The sequence below is a fragment of the Tachypleus tridentatus genome, chromosome 7, assembly GCF_004210375.1.
Source record: "Tachypleus tridentatus isolate NWPU-2018 chromosome 7, ASM421037v1, whole genome shotgun sequence".
Taxonomy (NCBI): domain Eukaryota; kingdom Metazoa; phylum Arthropoda; class Merostomata; order Xiphosura; family Limulidae; genus Tachypleus; species Tachypleus tridentatus.
In genome coordinates, this window is record NC_134831.1 from 3,315,939 (window position 1) to 3,328,502 (window position 12,564).

Genomic DNA, 12,564 nt, shown 5'->3' on the forward strand with positions numbered 1-12,564 from the left:
TGTGCCGGCGAATTGAACTGTGTTATATCGTACGAGCACCGTGTATTATTGTAATTAAACTGTTTTACAACGTATAGGACATTGTACTGTTGTAATTAAACTGTGTTATATCGTATAGCACCCTAAAATGTGGTAATTAAACTGTGTTATATCGTACAGCTCCGTGAATTGTAGTAATTCAACTGTGTTATATCGTACAGCAAAGTGCACTGTTGTAATTAATCTGTGTTACAACTTAAGCACCGTCTATTGTTGTAATTAAACTGAGTTATATCGTACAGCACCGTAAAGTGTTGTAATTCAACTGTGTTATAACGTAAAACACAGTATATTGGTGTAATTAAACTGTGTGATATCGTACAGCACCTTGTACTGTTATAATTAATCTGTGTTACAACATACAGCACCGTCTATTATTGTAATTTATCTGTGTTATATCGTACAGCACCATGTTCTATTGTAATTAAACTGTGTCATATCGTACAACACCTTATACATTTGTAATTATACTTTACTATATCGTAAAGCAATGTGTAGTGTTGTAATTAAACTGTGTTATATCGTACAGCAGCGTGTACTGCTGTAATTAAATTGTGTTTATCGTAGCGAACCGTGTACTGTTGTAATTAAACTGTGTTATTCCGTAAAGCACCTTGTATATTTAGACATAAACTGTATTATATCGTACAGCACCGTGTAGTGTTGTAATCAATCTGTGTTATATTGTACAGCACAGTACATTGGTGTAATTAAACAGTGTTATATCGTACAGCACATTGTACTGGTTAATTAAAATGTTTTATATCGTAAAGCACTGTGTATTGTCGTATTTAGACTGTGTTATATGGTAAATCACTGAGTATTGTTGCAATTAAACTATGTGAATTCGTGCAGCACATTGTACTTTTGTAATTAAACTGTATTATATCGTACAGCACCGTGTAGTGTAATTAAACTGTGTTATATTGTACAGCACCGTGTACTGTTGTAATTAAACTGTGTTATGTCGTACAGCACAATGTTCTTTTGTAATTAAACCTTGTAATATCGTACAGCACCTTGTATTTTTATAAATAAACTGTATTATATCGTACAGCACACTGTAGTATTGTAATTAAACTGTGTTGTATCGTACAGGACAGTGAACTGTTGTAATTAACGTGTGTTATATCGTACAGCACCGTTTACTGTTGTAATTAATATGTGTTACAACATACAGCACCGTCTATTTTTGTAAATAACCTTTGCTATATCGTACAACACCGTATACTATTGTAATTACACTACGTTATATGGTACAGCACCGTGAATTTTTGTAATTAAACTGACTTACATTGTATAGCACATTGTACTGTTGTAATTATACTGTGTTATATCGTAAAGCACCGTGAACTATGGTAATTAAACTGTTATATCGTACAGTACCGTGAATTTTTGTATTTAAACTGTTTATATCGTACAGCACCGTGTGCTGTTTTAATTAAATTGTGTTATATCGTAAAGCACATTGTATTGTTTTAATTAATCTGTGTTGCAACATACAGCACCATGTTCTTTTGTAATTAAACTGTGTTATATCGTACAGCATCTTGTTCTTTTTTAATTAAACTGTATTATATCGTACAGCATCTTGTTCTTTTTTAATTAAACTGTATTATATCGTACAGCAGCGTGTAGTGTTGTAATTAAACTGTGTTATATGGTACAGCAACGTGTACTGTTGTAATTATTCTGTGTTACAACATACACCAACGTCTATTCTTGTAATTAACTTCTGCTATATCGCATAACACCGTGTACTTTTGTAATTACACTATGTTATATCGTACAGCACAGTGTGTTGTTGTAATTAAACTGTATAATATCGTACAACACCATGTACTCTTGTAATAAAATTGTGTTATATCGTAGAGCACTGTTAATTGTTGTAATTAAACTTTGTTTTATAATAAAGCTCCGTGTGAACTTGTAATTAAAGTGTATTATATCATAAAGCACAGTGTATTGTTGTACTTAAACTATGTTATATCGTACAGCACTGTGTACTATTGTAATTAAATTGTGTTATATCGTAGAGCACCGTGAATTGTTGTAATTAAACTTTTATATCGTAAAGCACCGTGTATTGGTGTAATTAAAGTGTGTTATATAGTAAAGCACCTTGTACTATTGTAATTAATCTGTGTTACAAAATACAGCACCATGTTCTGTTGTAAATTGTGATATATCGTACAGCACTTTTTTCTTTTTTAATTAAACTGAATTATATTGTAAATCAGCGTGTAGTGTTGTAATTAAACTGTCTTATATCGTACAGCTCGGTGAATTGTTGTAAGTAAACTGTGTTATATCGTACAACACCGTGTACTATTGTAATTATACTGTGTTATATCGTACAGCACAGTGTATTGTTGTAATTAAAATGTATCATATCGTACAACACCGTGTTCTGTTGTGATTAAACTGTGTTATATGGTGAAGCACCTAGTATTATTGTAATTAATCTGTGTTACAACATACAGCACTATGTTCTGTTGTAATTAAACAGTATTATATCGTACAGCACCTTGTAGTGTTGTAATTAACTGTTTTATATCGTACAGCTCCGTGAATGTTGTAATTAAACTGTGTTATATCGTACAGCAAAGTGTACTGTTTTAATTAATCTGTGTTACAACATACAGCACCGTCTATTGTTGTAATTAACATGTGCTATATCGCACAACACAGTGTACTATTGTAATTACACTCTGTTATATGGTACAGTATATGGTATTGTTGTAATTAAACTGTATAATATCGTAGAACACCGTGTACTGTTGTAATTAAACTGTGTTATAACGTACAGCACCGTCTACTGTTGTAATTAAACTGAGTTATATCGTACAGCTCCGTGTAGTGTTCTAATCAAACTGTGTTATATCGTAAAGCATAGTATATTGGTGTAATTAAACTGTGTTATATCGTACAGTACTCTGTACTGTTGTAATTAAATTGTGTTATACTGTAGAGCACAGTGTATTCTTGTAATTAAACTGTATCATATCGTACAACACCGTGTACTTTTGTAATTAAACTGTATCATATCGTAGAGCACCGTTAATTGTTGCAATTAAACTTTGTTATATGGTACAGCACCGTGTGCTGTTTTAATTTAACTGTGTTATAACGTACAGCACCCTCTAGTGTTGTAATCCAACTGTGTTATATTGTAAAGCACAGTACACTGGTGTAATTAAACTGTATTATATTGTACAGCACATTGTACTTGTGAATTAAACTGTTTTATATCGTAAAGCAATGTGTATTGTTGTATTTAAACTGTGTTATATCGTAAAGCACTGTGTATTGTTGCAATTGAACTATGTTATATCGAACAGCACTTTGTAATTTTGTAATTAAACTGTATTATATCGTGCAGCACCGTGTAGTGTAATTAAACTGTGTTATATCGTACAGCTCCGTGTACTGTTGTAACTAAAATATGTTATATCGTTTAGCACCGTGAATTGTTGTAAAATAAACTGTGTTATATCGTACAGCACCGTGTGCTGTTGTAATTAAATTGTGTTATATCGTGGAGCACCGTGTACTGTAGTAATTAAACTGTGTTATACCGTAAATCACCGTGTACTGTTGTAATTAAACTGAGTTATCCTCAATACGTGCAACACTTAGTATTGTTAATTTATATGTAGTATATCGTACAACACCGTGTACTGTTGTAATTAAACTATGTTATATCGTACAGCACCGTGTACTGGCTAATTAAACTGTGTTCTATCGTAAATCAATATCTATTGTTGTAATTAAACTGTGTTATATCGTACACCATTTGCACTGTTGTAATTAAACTGTGTGATTTATAATTCGTACAGCACCATGTATTGTTGTAATTAAACTGTGTTATATCGTACAACACCGTGTACTGTTGTAATTAAACTTTGTTATATCGCACAGTACCGTGTACTGTCTAATTAAACTGTTTTCTATCGTAAATCAATGACTATTGTTGTAATTAAACTGTGTTATATCGTACACCACTTTGTACTCTTGTAATTAAACAGTGTGATTTAGAATTCGTACAGCACCATGTATTTTTGTAATTAAAGTGTGTTATTTTGAATGCGTTCATTACCGTGTATTGTTGTAATCAACCTGTGTTATATCGTACAATACCGTGTACTGTTTTAATTAAACTGTGTTATGACGTGCAGAACAATGTATTGTTGAAATTAAACTGTGTTATATCGTACAGCATTGTGTAGTGTTGGAATTAAATTGTGTTATATGGTACAACACAGTGTATTGCTGTAATTAATCCGTATTTTATCGTAAAACACCGTGTATTGTTGACATTAAACTGTTTTATATCGTACAGCACTTTGTTCTGTTGTAATTAAACTGTATTATTTACAATGCGTACAGCACCGTAGATTGTTGTATTTAAACAGAGTTTTTTCGTTCAGCACCGTGTTCTTTTTTAATTAAACTGTGTTATATCGTACACTACTTTGCATTTTTGTAATTAATCTGTGTTATTAACAATTCGTATAGCCCCTTTTATTGTTGTAATTATACTGTGTTATTCTGTATGCGCACAGCACCGTGTACTGTTGTAATTAAACTGTGTTATTTCTGATAAAACCGTGTACTATTGTAATTAAATTTTATTATATCGTACAGCACCGTGTATTGTTGTGATAAAAATGTGTTATAACGTACAGCACCGTCTAATTTTGTAATTAAACTGTGTTATTCACAATATGTATTGCACCGTCTACTTTTGTGATTAAACTTTGTTATATCATACAGCACCGTGGATTGTTGTAATGAAACTGTGTTTTATCGTACAGCACCGTGTACAGTTGTGATTAAACGGTGTTATCATCGTAAAACACCGTGTATTCTTGTAATTAAACTGTGTTATTTCGTACAGCACCGTGTTCTGTTCTTATTATACTGTGTTATTTACAATGCGTACAACACCAAATATTGTTAATTTATCTGCCTTATATCGTACAGAACCGTGTACTTTTGTAATTAAACTTTGTTATATCGTACAGCACCGTGTATTGTTGTGGTTAAACTGTATTACATCGTACTCACCGAGTATTGTTGTAATTAACCTGTGTTATATCGTACAACACCGTGTACTGTTGTAATTAAACTTTGTCACATCGTACAGTACAGTGTATTCTTGTAATCAAACTGTGTTATATCGTACAGCACCATTTGAATATTGCCTGATGTCCTTTTATACTTTTTTTTTGTCGATATCTATGTTATGATTTGTTTGATTCTCAATATTTTATTGCTTAAAAGAAATTTTCTTCCTCTATTTGTTTCACTGTATCGAAAAGACAAATATATCAATGGTACGCTTAATAATATAATTTTTTCTATTTGTTTCAATGTATCGAAAAGACCAATATAACAATTGCACGCTTAAGAATATAATTTTTCTTGACCTTTTTACACAGTTTTATTAATTAATAGGTTTAGTGTTGTTTTTACAATTATTACGGAGATGAATTTATAAAGCTGTATCTATCAATTCTCATAGGCGTTCTGAAGAAATAAAACGTTACAAAAATGTTGTTATTATGACTGGGAACCTGTAATGGACCAGTTAGAATATAGCATAATTTTGTGTCTGATATCTTATAACAAATGTTGTTCTATAGGAAACCATGAAATGTGGGATTAACTGTTATCCGCTATATACAGATAGATATTGTAATAAGTACAATGTAATTATAAAAATTCGTTATTATTCTGGCCTAAACTAGAAAGTTTTATTTGTAATTAAGCATTAAGCTGCACACCGTGTTATCTGTGATCTGTTCACCAAAAGCCAGTTTGTAATGTTGTAAGTGCGAATACATCCCGCTGTGCCACTAGGTGGTTAAGTAGTCTTTGTTGTTGTTTAAGCAAAGTTACGACTTTTAAGTGAAATTATTAAGATTTAATATTATTTAAAGACAATATACGATGCCTTTATCCGTTATCTGAATAACTTATTAGACGGCTCCTGTCTTTCTAATTAACCCACACAGGTTAGAAATTCATGTCTTGTTTGTTTGTTTTTTCAATTTCGCGCAAAGCTACACTAAGGCTATCTGCGCTAGCCTTCACTAGTTTAACAGTGTAAGACTAGAGGGAAGGCAGCTGATCATCACCACCCACCACCAACACTTGGGCTACTCTTTTACCAACGAATAGTGGGATTGGCCATCACATTATAACGCCCCACTGCTGAAAGGGCGAACATGTTTGGTGTGACGGGGGATTCGAACCCATAATAAGGGGGTCCTAACCACCTAGTTATGCCAGGTCAATGTTTCTTTTTAAAATGTTTTATTAAAAGTTGTGAACTGACACTAGATATATGCAACATGTGAAATGACATCTCTAATAATATTTAAAGCATTGGCAATGTAACATTTTAAATGCCTATTGTCGGCGAAATACTGAAAATCTAAAAGGCCTAAAATTGTAATGTTAACAAACTAACTACAGATTTATTTTCAAAATTATCCATAACGTTATTTACTTTAGAAGTAATTAAACAATCTATTATCAGTCACTGAGAAAGAATAATTAAAAATAATAGAACAAGTACAATATTTAGTGGACATTCTTATGTTTTACGGCATTTATACCAGAACTTGTAATAACCGTAGAATTATATTATACAATAAAACAAAATTTTTTGTTTTTCTAAAGACGACTAGTATTGGTATTAAAACTTTAATTTAAATAAAGTGCGGAACAACGTTTCTACCATCTTAGATCATCTTCAGATTAAATAGAGAGTTTTAAAATTGATCATTACTAGCTGTCTTTACAATACATTTTTACTTCAAGTGGGTTTCTCGTCATCATTAAATTTCGTGTTAGGCCTAACATGGCCGAAGTTTTGATATTACGTGTTTTTATCGCTGTTTAATTTCCATCTTCTGTTTTGTTTATGTTTGTTTGTTCTGTATTTATATCAATGACTGGTATTCTCTCTAAGTAAGCCATATTGAACTAATTACCTTTGCATGTCTGCTCTTAACCATGCTATTACCATCTTGAATGGCCCGTCTTGACCAGGTAGTCAGGGCAGTCTTCGGGCCATGGGTTCGAATCCTCGTCACATTAAATATTCTCGCTCTTTCAACCGTGGGGGCGTTATTTATGAAGGCCAATCTCATTGTTTGTTGATCAGAGAGTAGGAGGTAGATCTTTCACTGATAAATTAATGAAGGCTAGTGTAGATAGCTCTCGTGTAGCTCTGCGCGAAATTGAAAATCATCCTGAGAAAATGTCCTTAGTGAATACGCTAGAACACTTGACTACCGAGAGAGATTCATACAGAACAATGGGAATAGTAAAGTCCTTCTGTGAATAAACAGCTGCGAGTTGAGCACTATTGTTTATATTAGGACGTTTGTCATTTAAACAGAAATGCATTTCTACAAAGGTTTATTTGTTTTGGAACAAATAGCATATAACTCCACAGGGGCTAGTTTTTCTTACTTTCGAACTAAGAAACTACAAAGTGAAACAGTTTCTTAGCTCTTGGGTTCATCAAATCGTGAAATAGGATTTGACAACCACACTATAACACACCAACAGGGTGTGCGATTGTATATTTACATTAACGACACGTGAATCATAGAGCCATGGATTTGGATTCCTGAACGTAAGCCAATTGCTCACGCCCAGACCATCGTACGAAAGGGAATACGCCCTCTGCACTGTTTGATAGTTGACTCAATTTGCGGGAAAAAAAAAAACCTACAAAAACGAGAAACTATTCTAATTTTTTTTAATATGCATATTATTCGCGTAACGAAATCTTAATTGAAAATATTAATAACTACTCAATATGTCAATAAATTTAATTTCAAAGAGAATCTGTAAAGGTGTAAAACGCGTCGTAATTCCTTTTGGTAAATTAGAATGTCTTACATAAATGAAGAGGGCGCATCTTTAACCCTAGAGCCTCAGCTGGCGAAAGCTCGCTGAAGAGCCCGTGCCCAACGTAAACATTCACTTCCGACTTTGGCATCTTGCCCAGTATAATATTTTCGCATCATATTTATCATTCGTAATCTCCACTGTACAGAAACCTTCCAATACATCATAAGCAATGTTCTAACTATCTCTAAAAAACCTTTTTCCTCGATAGTGCCAATGTTTATGGAGAATAAACTGCAGGAGAACATTTTTAATCCTATCTTTTCTTATCCCCTCCGTTTACCCTTGTCAACAAAAAGGCAGCTTGTCGTTTTTGCCTCTCATGCTGATCGCAATATTTGCAGTGAGTTTCCTTTCACCAGAGGTTCTTCCTATAAAACCAAGAATGGTGACGTGCCTCAACCATAAGGTTTCGCACTGGTGTATTCACAAAACAATAACTCTTAATATTTTTAACATCAAATATTACCACTTGTTTTGTTTTACATTACTATAACGAACTAATGCATTCTTTACGAACTTATCGAATCGAATACTCGTTCATGAACTCACAAATTCGGTTCAATAGGCAATGAATTTATGTTTATTGGATTATATATGTTAACTTTACACTTTTATTGTTCGGATTTTGTTTGTTTGTGGTTAAGCAAGTCGTCAACGTTCTGGAACTCTGTGCCGAACATGCAAACATTATAATATTAACAACAAGCTGGGCTATACTGATAGGAAAAGACAGAGAAGACCAACTGATGACATCAGAAAGATGGCGGAGACACACTACATAATGGTGGTGAATTGCTTCTGATGTTAACAAGTAACTTAATATAAGACAAGATAAACCGACAGTTCTTAAAAGTAGTTCAGTGGCATTTCGTTATATGTACAAACCCTTTGTGTATACAAACCCTACCAATCTTTTTTTAGTTAAAACACAACTTTCTGTCTTTGTTATATATACTCTTCAAGAAAAGAAAGGCAAAAGGCAAAATTTGAGACAAATTGTTAACAAGTTTATTCCGGGTAGTTTTGTATGACATGTGTGAAACTTTGCACATTCACTGCTGAACATCAAAGTCTGCAAAGGCGAAGTCCACGCTCACTAGTTGAAGTTTAACGTCACTCAACGTCAATAACGAGTATGCCCCGTGAGCATCAATAACTGCTTGGCATCTCCTGCCCATGGAAGCGATGAGATAACGAATCACATCCTGTGGAATGGCTGTCCACTCAGCCTGCAAAGCTGCTGCAAGCTGAGTTAGAGTCTGCGATTGAGGTTGTCGCCGTCGCAAACGTCGGTCCAACTCGTCCCAAAGATGTTCGATGGGGTTTTAATCTGGTGATCTGGAGGGCCAGGAAAGAACGTTGATGTTGTGGTGTCTTAAGAAGACAGTGGTGAGTCGGGCTGTGTGAGGACGGGCGTTGTCATGTTGAAAAACGTCGTTGACGTTCACCATGATGGGTTGCACATGGGGCCTAAGAATCTCGTCGACGGTTGCGTACGGTCTGATCGGAAATCCTACGCAGCCCTGGTATGGTTGAGGCAGTAGACGTTGCAGTGGTGGTCCTATCCCGAAGGTGACGTAACCGGATGTAGCGATCTTGTGCGATCGTGGTCACACGAGGTCTGCCAGATCGTGGACGGTCAGGAGTTGATCCATGTTGTTGGTGACGATTCCATAGCCTTGTGATGATGCTTTGGTGGACTTTCACAGCTCTGACAACATCTGATCGAGATTCGCCTGCTTCCAATCGACCAATGGCGTTGTTGCGTTGTGCTTCAGTCAGTCTTGGCGTAACTGTATTGCGTGTTGGTGGCTTAACACTGAGCTATGGAAACCGAGAACCCGTCACTTTTATAGGGTTTTGCACATGTTGCACTTGCAGAAGATGCAGATCTCTCAAGCAAATTTATTAGACACGAATGCGTTTTGGCGAAAAATCCGTTGTTTTCCTCCGTTTTCAAAGTGCACAACTTTTATTGTCATTTGGGTCTGACAATCAGTGCCTTAACACGTGTAACATCACATTCTTTGAGCTTGTAACGTTATTACATATATTTCTCTTTAAAATAAAAATTATCCCTTTTGCGTTTCTTTTTTTCAAGAGTAAATATATAAATTATACCAATCTTTTTCTGGTTAAACCATGATTTTCTGCTTTTGTTATATATACAAACTCTACCAATCTTTTTCTAGTTAAAGCATGATTTCTGTCTTTGTTATATATACAAATTCTACCAATCTTTTTCTAGTTAAAGCATGATTTCTGTCTTTGTTATATATACAAACTCTACCAATCCTTTTCTAGTTAAAGCAAGATTTTCTGTCTTTGCTATATATACAAACTCTACCAATATTTTTTAGTTAGAGCATGATTTTCTGTCTTTGTTATATATACAAACTCTTCCAATCTTTTTCTAGTTAAAGCATGATTTTCTACCTTTGTTATATATACAAACTCTACCAATCCTTTTTAGTTAAAGCACGATTTCCTGTCTTTGTTATATATACAAACTCTACCAATTTTTTTTTCCAGTTAAAGGATGATTTTTTGCTGTTTAACATATATATAAATGCTGTCCCTCCTTTTGTAGGCCCAAATACAGCAATGCACTAACTGTAATTTGCACAACTAAACTACTGACAGACCTAACATAATGTGAAAAACTATCAATCACTGACGTTTTGTTTTCTTTGTAACGTCATTCTCATTGTTTCATAATATATTAATAATGAATCATCGTAATTATATATGTATATTCAGTAACATTCACACGATATTTGGATTTAAACTTTATCTTTCGTTACAAAATAGTCCTTCATTTAAAAGTGTCAAAATAAAATATTATTTTGCAATTATTTTAATTAGTTTTTCTACAAATCTCTTACATCACTAGTGGCACACATATTGTTTTTCTTTTGTCATTTTCTAAAAACATCGGAAGAGATCTATTTTTCAGATTAAAGCGTAAGATTGTGTACTTATAAATGCTATTTATAAGTCAGTTTCTTTTAGAATTAAAAAAAAGTATTGAATGGTTACTTGCTGATACCCTTCCCTTCTGTAACTTTAAACACACAGACTACATGAACGTCACATAATCAACAGTACCTAAGTTAGTTTCTTGGACTGTCTTTATCTGACTGAATAGTGAGATTTTGCTGGCACACTTATAGTGCACCCCCTCCTCAGTCTACAGATTTACAACGATATAAACCTGGTTTTGATACCCGTGGGGAGCAGAGCACAGATGGAACATTGTGTAGCTTTGTGCTTAACTACGAAACTACTTATGTCACTATACTAGTGCATTTGCGGATCCAAATTAGAGGCGCATTTTTATAACAAGCGGGCGAAGACTGCAAACCACTGAACTACATCAACCATTGCTGATGAGATTTTTTTAATTTTTATAAACGATAAGACATTTCAAGGTGTATCTTTCGGTTGTAATGGAGACAATAACGACTATCTTTGGCAAAAGCGACATTTTATCATACGATTTCAGCTAGTAACAGACTGCAAATACTGTATATTAAGGACAATTACTGTTATCATTCTGAGTAAAATTTAAAAAAAATATATTCTTTATTCTAGCTAGAGCGCCATCTAGTGGCATAACATATTTTGGCAATTGATGAAAACCCAATGCATTACGCAAACTTTTGACAAACGAATGCTATTCATTAGTGTTAAGGAGAAACCCACTTTAAGTGAAAATGTATCTCAGGACGGCTGGTATGGGTATAAACGACTTACCAAACTCTCTCTTTGTTAACCTGAAGATAACCTAAGACATTATTCTGTGTTTTATTTTTGTAAAAGTGTTGGTACCCATTCCAGCCTTCTTGAGATACAAATGCTGTTCATGACACTAGATAGACTGAGAAAGATAACACGAAACGATTTTAGGCCATTTAACTCTGACTTTCGTATTAAAATGTTGTAGATAATTAATACTTTTCACTAAAGATCTTTAGTTGTAATTTTACTGCAGGGTTAAACACTTGACGCTAAAAATTTAACGCCACAAAAAGTTTGAACGTCACACATTTTACCTTCATCTACTTTAACATCACAAATTTCACTGTCATAGTTTTTAACTGTACATATTTTAACGTCACAAGTATTAACGTTACAGATTTTACTCTAATAATTTTTAACTGTACATATTTTAACGTCACGAATATTAACGTTACAGATTTGACGTCACAGATCATATTTTATTATTAATTGTGTTCTACAATAGAACTGAGTTGAATGGATTTTGTGTATATAACAAGTTTCAATAAATATGATCTCAGATATTTTGCTGCATTGAATTTTTTTTTCTGAATAGAAAACTGACATGAGAAAAACTAATCCTGTTTACCATTCACATACATCAGTCAACTTACTCAGGAAAAAACTAGTTTTGAAAGTTTGTTTTTGAACTGCGTCAAAGCTACACAAGGGCTATCTGCGCCAGCCTTACCTAACTTAGCAGTGTAAGACTAGAGGGAAGGCAGCTAGTCGTTACCACCCACCGCCAACTCTTGGGCTTCTCTTAAATCGCTATAACGTGACGATTAATCCCACTATTCGTTAGTAAAA